Genomic DNA, 19,100 nt, shown 5'->3' with positions numbered 1-19,100 from the left:
AAGAGGCTCCTCATGGTTTCTGCCATTTTGGGGAACAAAGGAGTCTCTGCCATCTTGTGACCCCCCTCACAGAACTGAAACTAGCTTGGGGATCACTGAAATGGGGATTTTGAGCACCCAAACTGTCTGCAAAAGTAAACCGAACACAGGTTTTACAAACTAGGGAAGAAGGGAGGTTTGGGGAAAGTTTTGGGTTTTCTCAAGGAATCTGGCCAGGATTACTTGAGCAGGGAGACTCAGGAATTCAGGGAAAGCCAAGGGAGCTGCTGCTTCCCTGCAGTGTCTTGTGGGCTGCTTTCCTCAGAATTCCCAAGATTGGGGAAGGGATTTTGGGGTCAGGAGAGGGAGAAACTGAGGAAACTGGGGAAAAATCAGAAGGAACTGGCTGTTTTTTCCCTTCATCTTGCTTTTGCAATGCAAGTCAAATTTGCAAGCTCCAGAGAACAAAATTTGCAATTTTTGTATCCTTAGGAGTGCCTGGTTCAGCCAATATATTTGCAACAGCCTCCCAAAATTCTGGGAAACATATTTGTTCTAATGATACATGTGGAAAATTAGAAAACAACCAGTGTATTAATTTTTTCAACTGTTTCTTTGAACAATGGGTCCCCCCCATCATCCAAAGCACTAAAAGTTTGGTAAAAAACTCTTTTTTGCAACACAGACAGCCTAGCACCCATTTTTGGCTCAGATTTTAAGTTTCTGTGTCCCCTTTAACTGCGACTGGGAAACCGAAAGAAAAAAAAATCTCGCTGGAGAGAAAAAATCTGGGAGGAGAAACTGTTACTTTTTCCCCTCTGGGGCTGCACAGCCGAAACCAAATTGCTTTTAAAAGCACCCTGAAGGTTTTCCCTGAAGGCGAGAACCTTCCCTCAAAGGAAAAACCCCTCCCTGAGGTTTAAAGCCTCTGAAAGATTTTTTCTTAAGATTCCCAAGTTGGGAATACTTACCAAAACCCAGCATGGGGACGAAAAACTTCCCAGTCGCTCCCCTTTGCCTGAAACTGACCCTTTGGTGCAAAAAGAGCTTCCAATTTCAGTTCCCAGGGTCGGCTGTCCATGAGCACGTGGTCGCCTTTTCTGGGAGCAGCCTGCCATTTGGGGGGCTTCTTCACAGCACTCTGATGTGTTTTGTAAGTCCAAAGGAAAACCACAGCCTCTCTCTGTGGAGTCCAGTGTTTCAGAGACTCCACAGTGAACACCAAGCCTGACAGGTCTGTCTCTCTGCGTGGATGGGCCACGTTTTTGGACTCATGTGACTGCGTGTGGTTCCTTGGCCACGTGCTCCACGTGTGGTTCTCCAAGCCTTCTGGGAGCCCTTTGCGGCTTCGGGCACCATGCTTGGGCACCACCTGACATGTCTCTCTCTCTCTCCCAGAGCCCCGGCTCTGTTTTTGCCTCGGCTAGCTCGAGAGAGAAACCACAGCTGGAAGGATTTTTTCCTCAGGGCCTTAATGATCTCAGAGTGGCTGGAACCTTTTCCTTTAGAGAGAGTAGGTGTCCGTCGATGGCAAAAGGAAAGAGTCTGCCCTTGGTCCAGGGGGAATCATGTCTTTATTCAGTCTTTCTCCTATGGTCCTGCCCCTGCAGGGTCAGGAGCCCAGTCCAGGCCCCATCCCAAGAGCCCAGAGAGCTTTTTCCATGTGGTCCCCTGGCTTTTATCCAGGGGGAAGGGGCTAGAGGCAGGGACAAGCCCCTACCCAATCAGGGATAAGGTGGGAGTGGAACAGAGTTGGATTACATTCCAGCGTAATGTACAATGTACAATTCCAAGTAATGTACAACAACATCCCTGTACTTCATCCTTCTGCCTGGGCTCTCTTCACAGCAGGGAACATCTCATCCTGGAGTGCCCTGTCCCATGGCACATCACTGCTTCCTTCGGTCTGGTGCACACAAGCCAAGCTTGGAGAAAAAATCCGTCCTTCTGGGCAATACCCCATGGGCACAGACCTGCTGGCCACACCCTTCTCTCACAGCCCCTCATATCGGGGTGCCAGTCAGTCTCTCACCTGCTCATCCCCACTGCACAGCCTCTGCTCACATGCCCTTTGCATAGCAGCTGCTTAAATCTAATATGGATTTAAATTACTTACTCCTGCAGGCTCCTTAATCCTGGTGTGTTGCCATATTATGTAAGCTTCTGTGAATTGTTTACAGCTCTGACTGAATTTTCCCACAGTTTCCTGATGTAAACATCTTGTTTTCCACATTCCTTTCTGATGATAGTCAACTGATGGACTTCTAGCCTGGTCAGTGGGATGAAGAGGTGGTAGCCTTGTCCTCCAATCCCTGATCCTTCTTCAAAACCTATAAAAGCGAGGTCTTTGTAAACAATAAAGGCTTTCTTTCTTCAGCCTTCATTTTGTAGAGTCAAATCTGTGAGTATTTACTCGTGTCCACTAGCGACACTGGTGGGTCGGCCCAGGCCAGTGGCCGCTGGGACACGGCTGTCATGGGACTGCCTCCCACACTGGGTGACATGTTACCCTGTTTTTTCTGAGTTTTTTATAGCCTTTTGATTTTCTTAAATGGAGTCAGATCTTTTTAGTTATTGTACAATATTAAGAGCAGTTTTCTACCTTTTTCCACAGATGTAACATAAACAAATCCTTTGTTTTTCATTCTCTGTCCTTTGCATATTTCTAACCTGAAAACAATTGTAACTGACAGTTGGTTTAGCCACTTGGCTGAGGGGTGAAAAACCCCAGAAGCCAATCTTCTGCTAGACCCACAAATGTATAAAAAGTAAGAAATAAAACAAAGAGGCTCTCTCTACCTGGATTCAGCTTTTGAGCTGGACGGAGAAACCTCTGCTCTGCAAAACCGCTTGTCTGCATGTGGCTGCTTTGTGTGTCTCAGTGACAGTGACACGACACCGACTCATCCACCCCACTGCAGCCTCGTGTCTCCATCACTGGTGTGAGTGGCTTGTGGTGGGGACACTGCCTGACAGCCCATGTGGGCTGAATTAGGGGCTCTTCTAAGAACAGCATCTCTGGCTTCTTGCTGCCTGATCCCTGAGGGGATGTGTTACCCTGGTTTTTCTGAGTTTTTTATTAGCCTTTGGATTTTCATAAATAGAGTCAGATCTTTTAGTTACTGTAGAATATTAGAGCAGTTTTTCTACCTTTCCCACAGAAGTAATATAAACAAACCCTTTGTTTTTCATTCTTTGTCCTTTGTTTGCATATTTGTAACCTAAAAACAATTGTAACTGACAATTCGTCTGGCCACTGAGGCTGAGGGGTGGAAACCCCAAAAAGCCAATCTTCTGCTAGACCCACAAATGTATAAAAGTAAAAGAATAAACAAAGGGGTCTCTTCTCTCCGCTCTTTCAGCTGGGAGCTGGATCAGAGGAACCTCTGCGAAAATCTCTTGTCTGCGTGTGATTGCTTTGTGTGTCTCGGTGACAGGGATGTTTCTCTGCAACCCCTGCAAGGAGCATCCCCTTCACAGTGTGCACAGCTCTGCTGCTCACCCAGGGTCCCCTCTGAGCCAGGCTGGTGGACACCACTGCTCCCTGCTTATATTTTGTGTCCTAGCAAGGCACCGCCTGAGTGGCAGCAGGTCCTGTGCTCCCTGGGCTAGAAACAGCAACCAGCCCCAGCAGAAGCCTGGCTGGGAGCAGGGAAGTGGTGGAGACCCTCAGACCACAGGGCAGAGAATGGAGAAAAAAAAGCCCCAGCTCCTCAATCTTCAGCTCTGAAACTCTTATCTTGCTTCTCAGGTTTTCTGTTTCTTTTCCCAGCCAGAGCTGCCCTCCCTAGCTTGCTGCCACTGATGTATGTGGAGAAGTCACACAGGGATGTCTGAGCTGCGGGAACTCTGGGTGGGGGAAGTGGAGTCAAGAGGGACAAAGACATGAGATCCTTCAAAAGCCATGCCTAGGAGCAAACAGGGAGCCTGCTGGCTCACATCAGTCCATGCTAAACCACCCAGCACCAGCAACACTGCCTCAACCAGCTGAGCACCAACCACAAGCCAAAGATGCTGAGATGCTGCCCTGGCCCCAGGGGTGCAAGCCCAGGATGGGCATGGCCCCATGCCCTCCCCTCCAGCCCCATGCCCTTCTCCCCACCCCACACACTGTTGGGAAGCTCAGCACCTGTCGAAAGGGAGGTGCCCCAGTTCCATGTCATGAGCAAGCAGCCATGCATGGTTAACAGTTGATGAAGTTTCTGGTCTGATATCACAGCCAGATGCCATATTTGGGTGACTGGTCACCCCTGTTATAGTGCATTATCTGGGTTTATATTGTATTTCATTTTTATATTGGGTTTTGTAATGGTTTCTTCTGTACCACCCTGTTCCCATGGAAAATGTATCACAAGATTTGTCCCTGCTTCTTCTCCCCGCCCATCTTCCCACACTGGAATGTAATCCAACTCTGTTCCACTCCCACCTTATCCCTGATTGGGTAGTGTTGTAATGCATTAATTGGGTTTATATTTCATCAGATTTGTAATGTTCTTTTCTATCTGTCCTTGCCCAGCAGTGCCCATCCTCCACACTGAAATGTAACCTAACTCTGTTCCCCTCCTGCATATCCCTGATTGGGTGGTGCCTCTGGGCCCTGCCTCTGGGCCCTGCCCCCTGGGGGAAAAAGCCACGACGGGGGAGGGGCCAGGGCTCTCTGGCATCAGCGAGTCATCGGGAAAGGCTTCCAGCAAGCAGAGCAGGACTTGAGAATAAAAGCTGTAATATCCAACCCGGTGCCAGAGAGCAGACTCTTACTTTTGCCATTGGCGTCTGTCTAATCTCGTGGGGAAAACTACAGGGTAGTGGCTTGTCCCTGCCTCTAGCCCCTTCCCCCTGGATAAGAGCAAGGAGAGCACATGGATCTCTCTCTTGGGATGGGGACTGGACTGGGCTCCTGACCTTGCGGGAGCAGGACCACAGAATAAAGCCTTGATTTTCCCCTGGACCAAGGGCAGACTCTCTCTAAAGGAAAAGGTTCCAGCCGCTCTGGGATCTTTGGGACTCTGAGGGAAAAAATCCTTCCGGCTGTGGTTTTTCTCTCAAGCTAGCCGAGGCAAAAACAGAGCTGGGGGTCCGGGAGAGAGAGAGCCGCATCACACCCCTGTGCTGCTGATGGCAGGGCAGTGGCAGCACCTCCCTGTCCCCATCCTGATGGTCTTTCCTGGTTTGTCCCGTGCCTGTGCCAGCAGCCTGCAGGGAGCAGCAGCAGTGGCAGGTTCACACACAGCATGGGGCTGGGATGCTTTTTGCACAACTAGCTGTATGAGGGCTGAAATGATTCACTCCAAGTGTCAACTCTTGACTGTGTTTAGGGGTGGCACTGTCAGGGGATAGCCCAGCAGGGATTGGAATGTACTGTAACATGACCACAGGTGCTATAAATAGGGAAGTGCCGTGTGTCAGGCAGCCCTGTAGTCAGTGGCTCAACTTCCTGAGGGGCAGCAGGATCTGATCTCCCTCTGGCACCAATGGATTTCCAAAGATCTCTGAACGCTTGGGGTGTCACTGCTTTTAAAACAAGTGTCCAAAATTCCAGGTGAGACTGGAGCTGGGGACAGGGAAACCCCCCAGGAGCCTGAGGCAGCTCCAGGTCACGCCTCCCAATTCACACACACCAGGATCAACAGCCAGGACAACCTCAAAATCCACCCCAAATCTGGTGAAACCCACACTCATCTCCAAAGGTGGCACAGGGGCCAAGCCCACATTGATTTGTGTTCTGCCAGGCCTGTGCTCAGGTTACAAGTGGGCAGCTGGCCCTCTGCCCACACAGCCGACCAGCCGGAGTGCAGCCAGACACCCTCTGCTAGGGCCACTGGACCTCCCCAGGTGGTGCCAGCAGGGACCTGCAGCAGCCATTCTCATCTCCCTGGTGACTGTTGCCAAGTGAGAAACTCTAAGGCAGAATTTATTATCTTGGCAGATAAATGAAGATGTTCTTCACCAGAGCTATAACCGGCACGGTGCCGGGCTGGAAGCTCTAGTGCTGCCAGTGCCAGCAGGAGCCCCAGTGTTCTTTGCTCCCCCACACTGGCACCATCACCCTGTATCAGATGCAGAAGCAGGCAGGAAGCATGCAGGGAGCTGTTTGCTTTTCACCCAGTTCCTAGCACGGTGCTGCCCAGCCAAAGCATACACAAATTTCTAGGAGAGGCTTGGATCTGAGTGCTCTGTTTGCTCCACTCCCTGCTACAGGACAAGCTGCCTCCTTGTTCCTTGCACCATGCACACAGCTCTGGGAAGCCCCTGCAATGGCTACAAGCCCTACCTAGGCTCCTACAGTGGTTTTGTTGAGAGCATTATGGTGCTCCTGCTGCTTTCCTGCATGGGGGAGAGGAGAATATAAACTATTCCTCCTGCCTGCCAGGATGCCCAGGGCACATGCAGGTGCAGCCTGGCTGGGTTAGCACTCTGCCAGGGCTGTATACTCTTACTGCAGGTGGGACCAGGGGAATCAGTTAATTAAAGGTAATTTTAACCCTTCCTGCCTGGTTTAGTGTTACAGCATCACCCACTGCCTGTGCTGGGACTGTAGTCAAGGAGGCATGACTTCAAAATGTGCAATTATTGCAAAGACCCATAAATGCACCCAAAGGTGACTCTGATTTCTTGTTAAAGAATTGAAGTGTGAGGCAGCACTGACATGGCCTGTGCTTTGCCTGCAAGGGTCCTGGCTCTGGCAACACTGAGCCCTGTGCTCAGATCCCAGTGGGCTCAGCACAGCCTCCAGTGAGATTCAGAGGGATGAGATCCTCAGCACAGATACCAGATTCTCTCCCAGCAGGGTCAGAGTGAAGCTGGATGAGGAACTGGAGTGGTAAAAGCAGTCGCATGATGAAGCAAATGGAATAAATATTTCCCCAACCGGAAACTATTCCACAGACTGCTGGGGTAGGAAAAATTACAGCTGAGTTACTGTGAAAGCAATGCAAAATCCAAACAGTTTAGGCTGTGGAAACCAGTAATTTGCAAAGCTATTTCCAAACTAAGTAAAAAATTCCCAGCTCACAGATTCCTGGGAATGTCCCAGCCTGACTGGTAGGGCAGCGTGGCTGCACTGAGGGGACAAAACTATGTCCCCTTCTCACATACCCATCAAGCTGGGTGACACTGTGATTTCCACTTCATCCAGCATATGGGGCATTTTGCTGATTGACACATCTCTACTGTCACTCCGTGCGGTACCAGCTGAATGTTTAATCCCCAGCACAGACTGTGTTCCTGAGGAGCTTTCAGGTCTGAAGTCTGGGAGCTTGGCCATCCCCACACCCCGAGCAGCTGCCTCCACCTCTGTGTGCAGGGCTATATTTGGGAAGGCAGCAGAGTGCTCTTGGCACGTTCCAACAAGCACCCTGGGAGTGGTGTCTGCTCTGGGCCCTAGAGAGGAGAGCTGGGGGAGCATGCTGGCAGCTCTCCCAACCTGGGCTCTTTAAGAGTCTGGCTTGAAGCTCCCTGTCTTTTCCAAACAATTTTCTCTTCTCCTTTTACAGGATCTGAGCCGCCAGGCAGGCATGTGTAAAGCAGACAGGGTTATTTTGAGACTGAGAGCCGGTAAAGAAGCTTGCTCCCACCCCATGTACAGCCCAGGCTGCCACACACAAATGCCCTGGCACATCCAAGGGGCAGGAAAAGCTGCACAGCAAACCCTGTGGTTTCACACTGTGGGCAGCCACCACCGCCACTGCCCTTTGTGCAGTGTGTTGTGTGAACACTGGGTTAAAAAAAAAAAAATGATGGAGGCTGGGATTAAGAAATTAATGAATCTGGGATGCTGTCCAGAGCAGGGCAGGCACTTTTGGAGACAGGAAAATTGACATCTGTATGTGGTAGTGAGACTCAAGCTGGTGCTTTAGGCATCCCCAATGATCCTTGTGGGTCCCCTCCAGCTCAGGAGATTCTGTGATTCTATGATTCCATGTTGCTTCACATCCACCAGCCCATGGGCTGTTCTGCTTCTGGGAGGTTCCAGAGTGTTAGGAAAATTAATCCACGAACACCAGAAGTTTATGTCCAAAAAGGAGACAGAGGAGTCTTTTTACTTTATTCAAATAAAGGGAGAGGCCATGGGGCATTTCCCCTGGGGTCTCTCAAATTTTTGGACGACGCAGCCTCCTTTTTATCCTAATTTCCCAGCTGAATTTCCCTCTCTCTTTCCCCATTGGCTGAGGTACTTGAGAGGTACAGACTTCCCGAAATGCCTAAGACCTAAGATTCCCCTTTTAATGTATAACCCCCTGCTAATTTTTAATTTTTATGGGATTTATGGGTTTTCCCCATTGTTACTTTCATCTTTCGATATCCAATTTCATTTATAAACAAACCTATGGTTTGTTTGTAAAGGCAAATATATATATATATTTTCCATTCATCAATCAGTAGAATCCTTCTCATTGTTTCTCTTATCTCTCAGTGATAGTTTTATCTACTAGCAGACCCAGGACTTGTTTGTAAAGACAAATCTTGTCATTCCTCTCAAGAGTGAGGGCCAGTCAGCAGCCACCAGCTCTGCTGGTCCAGAATGCAGCCACTGTAGAGTGGGGACACCTGGGTAGGATGTCCCCAGCGCCTGGCCCATCCCTGCTGGCCTGTGGCAGCTTTGGTTCAGGCAGTTTCTCTGTGGCAGTGGTGTCCCAGGGTGTCTGTGCAGCCCCAGCTGTGCTGGGTTCACAAGCAGAGGTGTGGGCGCTGAGTTGGCAGGGACAGGGAGTGGCAGGGCAGTGGGACAGGAGCTCTGGCTGATGCTGTGACCTACATCACTTCTATGATCTGTCTGCTGTTTACAGCGCTGAGCTGTGGACAGGTGGAGTCAGGCTGTAGAGGTGACTCACAGCATGAACAACTTGCTGCCTCTCCGTGCTTGGGACAGAAAATGGGATAATAACTGGTGTGGAAAATGCAATGAGGCTTTGTCTCTCCATTCCTCTTGACGGCTGCCAGGGCTTATGGATACAGGACTGGAATTCTTGCTTGCTTAAACAATTGCTCTTAAGTATTTCATCATGAAGCAGGGGAAGCTGAAATTAAAAATATGATGAGTCGAAGCCCAGGCATTGCTCAGCTGAGGGTTTGGTGACCTGCCAGGCTCCTGGGGAATGTTTTTAATTTGGATAAGTGGAAGTTGCATAAATGGTACAAATGGCACGCTGCTTTTGCTGCTCATACAGAGCTGTGGGTGCATTTGGCAGTGCCACAGGATGTGTTGTCACTGGCTGAGCACCCAGCCAGGCACAGCTGCTCCCATGCACAGCTCCCACCCCGGCTGGCTGCCATCACCAGTTGGCCTGGACACTGCTGCCTTCACCCCTGCCAGAGTTTTTTTTTGGAGATGCTGTTTTCCAAAAATATCTTGAAAATATGTAACTATCATACGAGAGCTGAGTGGTCACACATAGATCTCCTGTCCCTGCCAGTCAGGCCAGTCCCCATGACTTGTGGGGTTTGTGGTTTCCCAAAGCAGCTGTTCAGCTTGGAAGTAAAAGCTCTGAGCAGCTGCAGGGACAGGGATTGCTTCTGTGTGGGAGCTGTTGCTGGGGGAGATATGGCCTCCAAAGTCTCAGGCAGTTTTATTCTCAGCTCTCCTGCTGATAAGCCTGATAGCCCTGGTAATGCTTCCAGCCTGGTGAAATGGGGAACTCTTATGTGTGTGGTTTGGGAGGTTTTGTGCTTTTGGCTGGTGTGGGGCAGGTGACTGGACAGTGTCTCTGCTCCTAGTGTGGTGTAAGAGTTGATCTGAAGTTCCCCTCATTTGCCTCACGATCGTCGCAAGGACCCCGAGGACCCCACTGCAGTTCTGGCCTGCTCGAGGTGGATGCTTGCCAATCGTCTGCAGGTGCATTTTTCTGTGTCACCATGCCACGGTACACTGGCTTTGAGCAGTGTAATGGCAATTCTGTACCTGAAGATTGCACCTGCTTCACGGTCCCTGCTTCATGACAATATCCTATGAATTTCCCCACCTCTTGGCCAAGTGGACTTTCTGGGGTAACTTTGGTGGTCTCCCATGGAAAATCCCTCATCTGCTTCACAACCACCATGACAGACGGAGATCGAAGCCCCCTCCCAAGGACTGAGATTGAGACCTCTACACAAAGCCCCTCTCAAGGACTGAGACATGAGACCCCTATAACCCTAATACGGGGGGGTGGGGGCTGACTTAACCAAAGCGAGATGTTTGCCTGCAGGTGTGGTCGTTGGACCAAGAAGACAATGGCTCTCACTTACTGCTGAGAACATGGACTACCTGTCCCCCCTCGGTGGCTTCAATAGATTTACCTGTTCCCCCCGTGATTGAGGACTATAATAAAAACCGCTAAGTTAACCAGAGATTTTGAGAGACTCTCCCCGACGTGACAGGCGGATCCATCGACCGAACCACGAGGACTCCATCTCCACGTTTGGTAACTATATCCCCTCTTTCCTTTCTCTCTTTCTCTTTCTCTTTCTCTTTCTCTTTCTCTTTCTCTTTCTCTTTCTCTTTCTCTTTCTCTTTCTCTTTCTCTTTCTCTCACTCTTAATCCCTCTATTGCATTTGCTATGGTCAATCGATAAAAAGTGCATTTGTTTTGATTAATACTGAAATCCCCTCTGTGTTGTGTTTTGCACTCTGAGATCAGTAAATGAACCATCACGACCCCCACTCGTACGAGCGGATTGTGACATGTGGGCACCTCCTTGTGAGCTGCCTAGCTGCTGAGGGTTGAGCACTGAGAGCCTTTTAAACATGACCTAAAAATTCCTGGTCTGCCTAAACTGGGGAAAATTGACCAATGTCAAACACTCTGCTTTGTTCCATCTGTCCCAGCTAAGCAGCAAGTGCCCAGGCTGGACTGAGTGATCTGGCAGGCAGTGGGTGCTCAAGCAAGAAAGCGTGTTCATCCCACCAGTGCCCACACCACCACTCTTGGGGAAAGGTTGGCAGGGCTGGTGCTGGAGGCAGTGTGTGCTGGGCAAAGCAGGGACTCCCATGGCCATGGAGGTGGGGAGCAGCCCAGACAGCCTTGTGTTCCCACCACTGGATGGGTGATCAAGGTGGGACAGACAGGAGGGATGTGGGGCTGAGCGCTGGGAGGTTTGGCTCTGTCAGCAAGTCCACATATCCCATTATCTTGAGGGTGGGTCCTTGAAGGTGATGGGAAAAGCCCTCTTGCTCAGCTGTAGCACAAGGTCCTACCTGGAAGCAGGAACATCCAAGATGTAGGAGACACATCTCCCATGTAACATAGTTCCCAAATCTTGCTACACACACCAGGCACTCACAGGACCTGAAGGGGTGTCCCTGACACAGCCTGTCTTGCAAGATAGCAAAATGCTCCCGGCCTTGACAACACCCTCCCTCCCACATGCTTCCCCATCAAGCGCAGGGCCATATGGTGCCATTTCTGGGTCTGGAGCTGGGGTCAGGCCCCGGATCTGAGGTGCTGGTGGGTGCAGGCAGCTCTCTGGCAGCTGTCTGATTCAGGCAAGGCTGGCACCCATACTGGCATCCTTCCTGCCCAACAGTGGGACCCCAGTGTCCCTGGGGCTACCTAACAATTCTCCATGTGTTGCTGTACCTTGTGGTGTTGGTAACTGCCAGGAGTTGATTTGGCCTGGACTTGACAGGGGGGGTCCTGGGGAGGGCTCCAAAGTCTCAAGGGCACACACAAGGGGTAGCATGGGGATTGTCAGCACTGTATCTAGGGAATGGGAGTCCCAAGGTGGGTGCTGCAGAGGGCTGCTGAGCTGTGGGTCCTGGCCATGTTGGGGGTCTCCTGGGGAGGCAGTTCCCTCCAGAGATGGGGAGTCCTCGGTAGAAGATCCTGGTCCAGGACAGGGGTGTTGGGGGAGAGGTGCAGGTGGGGTTGTCCTGGGGCAAGGACCTCCACACCATGATGGGGACCAGGGCACAGTAGCAAGGGGGATCCTGGAGCAGGAGGGTGGTGGCCAGGGCAGGGCTGGGGTACCAGGAGCTTGGGGCCCCGGGCTGGAGGATATGGACCCAGTAAGGATGTCTAGCCGGTGGATCCCGGGCTGAGGGGTCGGGGCGGTCCCGAAGCGGTGCCAGGGCCACGGGGCTCTACGGGGCCTGTGCGGGGCTGCCCGTCGGGGCTCGGTGAGGCGGGGGAGCCCCGCCCCGGCCCGGCCTGCAGCGCGGCTCCTCTCTCCGCTGCAGCCCGGGATGGCGCCACGGAGAGGCTGAGCGCCCGGGCCGGGCCGGGGCCACCATGGACAGTCCAAGCGGGGGCTGCCTGCCCGCCGCCGCCTCATCGCGGGTGAAGCTGCCGCTCGGTATCGTCTTCTCGACGGCGCTGTTCTGTGGGGAGGGGGCGGCGGCCTCCGTGCTCTGCCTCTCCTACGGCCACTCCAAGGACTGCTTCTGGCTGGCGCTCACCGTCTTCTTCGTCCTCTGCCCCTCCGTCCTGGTGCAGCTCACGCTCATCTTCGTGCACTGCGACGTCAGCTGCGACCGCCCGCTCGTCCTGCTCATGCACCTGCTGCAGCTCGGGCCCATCATCAGGTGAGCGCGGCGGAGGCGCCGGGACCCCGGGCACCCCCGGCACCAATGCGCGGAGCCCGGCAGGGGCGCGGGCACCAGATGAGAGCAGGGGGCGGTACCGGGCAGGACGGGCACCCCGGGACCGTCTGTCAGCGGCCATCTGCCCGGAGCTGCTCCTGCCAGCTCCCTGTCCCCCCTCCTCGGCACTGCTGCTCCAGGCCCGTGGGGGCCCCTTGCTCACCGGTGGAGCCACGGGTGCTCCTGCTGCTGGGGCCCGCTCCGGGCAGGACGCGGCTCTGCCAGCCTGTTGTATCCCAGCTGTTGGGAAAGCTCTGTCTAAGGTCCGGGAGGCAGCCAGCGATGCACTCAGCCTCGTGGTTTTGCCATCATCGTGCTTGTGCTGGGGGCACAGATGGGAATCCCCGGTGGGTGCTCGAAGGTGAATACTAACATGGGATGGAGCTGAGTCGGGGAGGTTTAGATTAGATATCTGGAAAAGGTTTTACACCCAGAGAGAGGGTGGTGGAGCTCTGGAACAGGCTCCCCAGGGGAGTGGTCACAGCACCTGGCCCGTCTGAGTTCAGCAAACCTTTGGACAACACTCTCGGGTACATAGTGGGATTCTTGGGGTGTCCTGCATAGGGCCAGGAGTGGGACTCACTGGGGGTTATGTGGGACATAGAGGAGAAGAGCTAGGTGCAGGAGTGGGGTTGGCATGGGAACTATGGGGCCACTGGACTGTGCTGGGAAGAGGACAGTGAGGGGGGTGGATGGATGTTGCATGAGCTGATTCCTCATTCCTTGGGAATGCTGTGGTGCCTCCCGGGCTGTCATCACCTTGGGCAGCCTGCTCCAGGAGAACACGCTGCAGGAAGCATGGCAAAGCCACCATCTCCATGGGGCTCCTTCCCCAAGGGCAGGCCAGCAGCCATGCTTTGGGGCTTGCTGTGTCACCCTGGTTTTTCTGAGTTCTTTTAAAGCCTTCTACTTGTTCATAAGATGGAGTCAGTTTCTTTAGTTTCTGCACAATATTAGGAGCAGTTTTCGCTTTTCTCACACATGGGAACATAAACAAACCTTTTGTTTTCATTCCATGTCCTTTGTTTACATATTTCTAGCCTGAAAATAATGCTGCTTGACAGCTAGTCTGGCCAGTGGGGTGAAGGGTAGTAACCCCAGAAGCCAATCCACAACCAGACCCACAAATGTATAAAAATGAAAGAAATAAACAGGCTCGCGCTGTTTTTGGAGGAGTAACTCTGCACTGCAGACCTCTTGTCTCCGTGTTATCTCTTTGCGTGCCGCTACCGCATCGCTGTACCCACAGGGCTCCAAAACCACTGTGGCCTGCTCCACACTTCCTCTGTCACCAGAAACAAGCAGTGCACCAGATGTGTCCCTGATAAACTCTTGGTACGTGTCCAGAGCAGAATGAGACACGTTGTAATAGACTATGAACACGAAGAAAAGTTCCAATAGGAATTTATTACATTACAGCAGGCAAAGCAAAGGCAAATACAGCGCTGGACGGCAGGGGAGTCTCGCTCCACCAACTGCCGTGAATTGGCAGGTTTTTCAGTCTTGCTTTTATCTTGCTTCTTTCCTCCGATGATGTATGTGTGACGTGTTGCTGGGAGGGTCTCTTTCTGTCCCTCGGTGGTTGCAGAGATGAAGGCTGTAGTTGTAAGCTGGAATTCCTGAAACTTAAAGCTGATTAAGCAAGTAGAGAAAGAAGGAATGGGCAAGGGTATGTTTGCCTATAAGCTTAGATAGTAACATAGTAACTTCCTGTTATCTTGAGTTATTTGATCTCCAGTGAACAAAAAATAGTTAATGTTTATCACAATTCCCCCATTTCTCTTGTTCTTACTTATTTTTGTTCACTGTATCTTTGCAGTTCTTGTCTAGCTAACTCTAAAGTTTCTAAATTTTCTTCTTCAGGTATCTGATCATACTTAGTCCTAAGAAGCATAAGATGTGCCGCTTCCAGCTGGCTTTTCACTATAGTAATCAGTTTATTAAATATACATGGTCCAAAGGTAAGCCCAAGTGCCACTAGAATTACTGGCCCCGCAATAGTAGAAAGCAGTGTGGTTAACCAAGGGGAGTGGTTGAACCAATTTTCATACCAATTTTGATGGGCTTCATTTTCTCTTTTCCGCTGTTCTATCTGCTTCCTTAGTTCATTCATAGTATTGATTACTACTCCTGTGTGATCTGCATACGAACAGCATTCCTCTTTTAGCGCTACACAAAGGCCTCCTTGTTGTAAAAACAGCAGATCTAAACCTCTTCGATTTTGTAATACTACTTCTGACAGTGATCTTACTGATTTTACTAACCCATCAATTGCTTTTTCTATTTTACTTAAATCTTCATCTACAGAGATTCTTAGTGCTCTAAATTCTTTCTGTTGGTTGACTAATGAGGTTATCCTTGTTCCAGCTCCTACTCCTCCTACAGTTAGAAGAGTTGCTATAGTCAGGGCGGTGAAAGGTTCTCTTCTCATGAGGTGATGTTCTGGGGTTGTGTGCTGTTCAAGGACATAATCTTTTGGATGATAAGTAATTTTCGGTATAATAGTTACTTGAATACAATAGTCATGGGTGTGATTGAAAATTTTTAAAGATAAACAAGGAGTAATTCCTATACTCTGGCAAACTCATCGAGTATTGGGAGCTGGGAGCAACCAATCTGCGTTTTGTTTTTGCTTGGGGTTTTTCACAGTGATGTTACACAAATGTTCTCTATTAGGGGGAACAGTACCCACACACCGTCCCTGTTCGGTTACTTGAGAGAGTGTTACTCCTTGAGTACTTTCTTTAGTCTTTTTCCAAAGGCATTCTTTTGGATTAGTCCCATTTATTCTTCTTGCTTTAGCCGTTACCCCAATGGCTTCATAAAAAGGAGGTCGGATGTTATAGCAAAGCCAGCATTCTCTTGTTAAATCAGGGTTTGTTCTATTTAGAATGCCATAACTAGCTTGCATTATTTTCCACAGAGTACCATATTTAGAGGCTTCTTCAGGGGCATCAGCCTGAGGCACTGTTAATTCTCCTGATCCCCTGCTATTTGTAGTGTTTGTCCTGCTCTGCCTTACTACTAGTACTGGGTTTGGTCCTACACCCCCCCCCCCCCCCCATCTCTGGCGAATGGGGAGCAGGTTCCTTCTTTATTTGGATGATATTCCCCCTATCTCTCCTGGGTTCCCAATGTCTAACTCCCCAATTTTTACCTAATAGCCATTCTTGTTTCTCTGGTTGGGTGACATTGAGATAAACAAGCGAGCAGTCCCCTATATAGGTAATTTCTCCTGAAGGACCCCTCCATGGCTTTGTGCATCCTGCTGGTCCAAAGTCTGCTTGCAAATATTTATCATGCCCTCCCCTGGGTGTCCAGTCAGAGGCAATTGTTTTACAGCCCCAATATCCACAAAAATATTCCCCAGGATAATTACAATATCCTTTACCGTGATTTGAGCTTGAGCACATGTAAAATCCCGTTAGGTTCAGTACTTTTCCACAATGATCTATGTTGGTCAGATCACACAATCCTACTCTGAAACTGGGTGCTCTTACAGTAGTTACAGTTTGCAAAATCTCATTGTCATCCCATCGCCATAGTGACCATTTAAAGGGTTGGTGTGGTAAATTGTCTAAGGCATTAATCCCTCTCAAGTATAACATCAGCAAAAGAAAAGTAATCGGCTGGGTCACGTGGTGAGCATCATTGGGGGCATAGGAATGGGAGTATATCTGAGGATTGTTCCATTTCATAGACTGCAACCTGTCTCTCTGCCCAGGGTCCTTGCTCTTATTCCCATTCCTGAGGCAATTCCTCAAATATTGTTTTGTTGTCCCACTCTAGGGTTTCTTTCCTCCACAGCTTTTTACCCCTCTGCCTTTCCCGTCGACTCGGTTGCCTCGAGCCACGGGGGGTACTATCTTCTCGGCAGCAGGGATATTCTTCAGGAGGTCCCCGGGGGCGACTTTGTTGCCTCTTGACATAGGAATCCCAGTTCCGATACTTAACCGGGGGTGTATCACACCGGATTCCCTTTAGGCGTGTGCGGCAGGTGCAGTCAACAATTTCAGCTATGAATGGGATGGGTTCATTAGGGTGATAACAATAATATTTTGGTTCAATCCCTAATGCAAAAATCCTCCACCACTCTTTTGATTCTTCTACTAATCCCTCATATTTAACTTTATATTCTAGAATCCAATCAGTTATGTTCCGCTGCAGTACCCAACAGGGGCTGCAAATTCCTCTAGGGGGGGTTCCTCGCCTACAATGAGTCCACCACCTGTCCCCGCAGATTTTACAAATATAACAAACAAAAGGATAACAATTGCACTCTGGGTCTCTACACCTTATCAGAGTTACAAATTAATCTTTCCTCCATGTAGTGTGGTTCTGGTGCATATTCTACACGGTGTCCATTCATTGATGATCTCTCCTCTGGATCCGTAACTTCAGGTCTCCAGGATTGCTTGTCACCTGCCACTCTGGAGTCGGTTTGCTCACTGGCCTTTTAATTCTGCTAGCATGGGTCCATCCCTTCTCTGCTGTTCTGACTGCAGTATCTGTAGTAAGCAATACAAGGTAAGGGCCCTCCCATTGTGGGGCCAAGGTTGCTTCTTTCCAGGACTTTATCATTACTCAATCTCTTGGTTGCACCTGGTGCAGTTTCAAATCTAGTGGGGGTCTCTGAGCTAACCTTCCCTTTTTCTATAGATTTTCCCTATATTTCATTAGGCTGGTAATGTATACATTCATATTTTGATCCCTCAACTTTGGATGATCTTGCGGTTCCTCTATATTGTAGGGCATTCCATACAACATTTCAAATGGAGATATTCCCATATCCGATCTAGGTTGTGTCCGGATATTAGCAATGCTAATGGTAGGCATTTTACCCATGACAGTTTGGTCTCAATCACGAGTTTGGTCAATTGTTTTTTAATTTCTCCATTCATTCTTTCTACTCTTCCCGAACTTTGGGGGTGCCAGGGGGTGTGATAATCCCATTGTATTCCCATTATTGCCATGGTTTCCTTAATTATTTTGGATGTAAAGTGAGGGCCTCTGTCCGAGTCAATGGTTTCCGTGACCCCATATCTGGGAATAATCTGCTCTAATAGGGTCTTGATCACTGTTTGTGCCGTTGCCCTTGCCGTAGGGAATGCCTCTACATAATGGGTTAGGTGATCCACTATTACCAATAGATATTTATACCTCCCAGTCTTTGGTAACTCAGTAAAGTCTAGTTGGATGTTAGCAAATGGCTGGTATGCTGTAGGTCGTCCCCCCATTAAGGTTTTTCTTAAATTGGCCCTATTTACCTTTAGGCAGGTAACGCACCCCCTCACTACTTGCTTTGCCAAGTCATCTGCCCCAATACACATATGTTTGGTGGCAAATTGATCTACCAATGCTTGTGCCCCCCAATGTGTTTTGCTATGTATTCTCCTCATAATATCCATAGCTATGGATTTAGGCAGTACAGTTCTATTATCCTCTGGAAGTCGCTATTCCCCTTCTGGGTCTTTTCTCAACCCCATTCTTTTCATTTTTTTCTTTTTCCTGCATAGTAAAACTATATATCTTTTGCAAATTCCCTCTGCTAGTCTCACGCTCTTTTCTTTCAGCCTTCGGATCTTTCTGGGGGGTAGATTGTGACGTCTGCAAAGCAGCCCTTCTTGCTTCCTGATCTGCTGCATTATTTCCCCTGCTTTTAAAATCTAATCCCTTTTGATGCCCTTTTAAGTGAACAACAGCAATTTTCCTAGGTCCCCTCAAGGCCTTCAGCAGTTTCTTGATTAGATCCTGGTGAACCAGGTTTGGTTTTTTTTTCCCTGGGAGTTTATCAACCCCCGTTCTTCCCATATTTTCTCAAAAGTGTGTATAATCCCATAGGCATATTTTGAGTCAGTATAGATGGTACCTGATTTATCTTTTAACAACTGCAATGCCCGCAGTACAGCATAAAGTTTACAGGCCTGCGCCGACCAAGATCCACTTAGAGGGCCTGATTCGATAACTGCAAGTCCTTCTCCCCCAACTATTGCATAGCCAGAGACCCTTTTTCCATTAATTACTCGCGATGAGCCATCTACAAACAACCTATCCCCCTCTGGGGAGATGGGGTACTGTTTAACCCTTATCGGTGTCTCTGGATCTTTAATGATTACCGAGAAGGGGGGTATATTCAACCTTCCTACACTATCAGGAGTGTACTATACTTCTGAGTTAATTTTTTCCTCATCCTCTACCCTCAAGGGACAGAGTTTTATTTTGATTTCCTCATTTACTACTTCTATATTAATACCTATTTCTATAATTAAGTCTCTCCCTAACAAATTATAATCTGCTTCTGGTACCAGCAGAAGGTTCCCTATTCCCATTTTGGACCTTGATTCCACCAGTACATTCTTAATAACAGGGACTTTAAAGGGGTCCCCCTTCACCCCTACCACTTGAGCAGTTTCCTTTGATATCTTACATCCCTCCGGTAGTACCTGGACTGTCGATCGCTCAGCTCCAGTATCTACTAAAAACTCAAATTCCTGCTGCTGAGGACCTATTTTTAATTTTATCAAGGGCTCCTGATGTTTCTGTGTCCCCAGCAAATGAAGCCCCT

The 19,100-nt window shown here is 49.6% G+C and overlaps 1 protein-coding gene across 3 annotated transcripts in view; it reads left to right on the top strand.

The window, feature by feature from the left end:
- Positions 1–19,100, top strand: part of LOC120764858 (uncharacterized) — a 43,207-nt gene that overhangs the window by 9,357 nt on the left and 14,750 nt on the right. For 2 of the 3 annotated variants that reach the window (XM_058423920.1, XM_058423919.1), the window contains one exon: positions 1,828–3,376. The gene's annotated coding sequence lies outside the window, so the exon portion shown is untranslated. Of the gene's footprint in view, positions 1–1,827; positions 3,377–10,163; positions 10,380–12,133; positions 12,479–19,100 lie in introns of those variants that run through there. The other variant, XM_058423918.1, reaches the window with a different exon arrangement.

This window comes from Hirundo rustica, chromosome W (assembly GCF_015227805.2).
Source record: "Hirundo rustica isolate bHirRus1 chromosome W, bHirRus1.pri.v3, whole genome shotgun sequence".
Lineage (NCBI taxonomy): Eukaryota > Metazoa > Chordata > Aves > Passeriformes > Hirundinidae > Hirundo > Hirundo rustica.
This window is presented reverse-complemented; position numbering and strand designations above follow the sequence as displayed.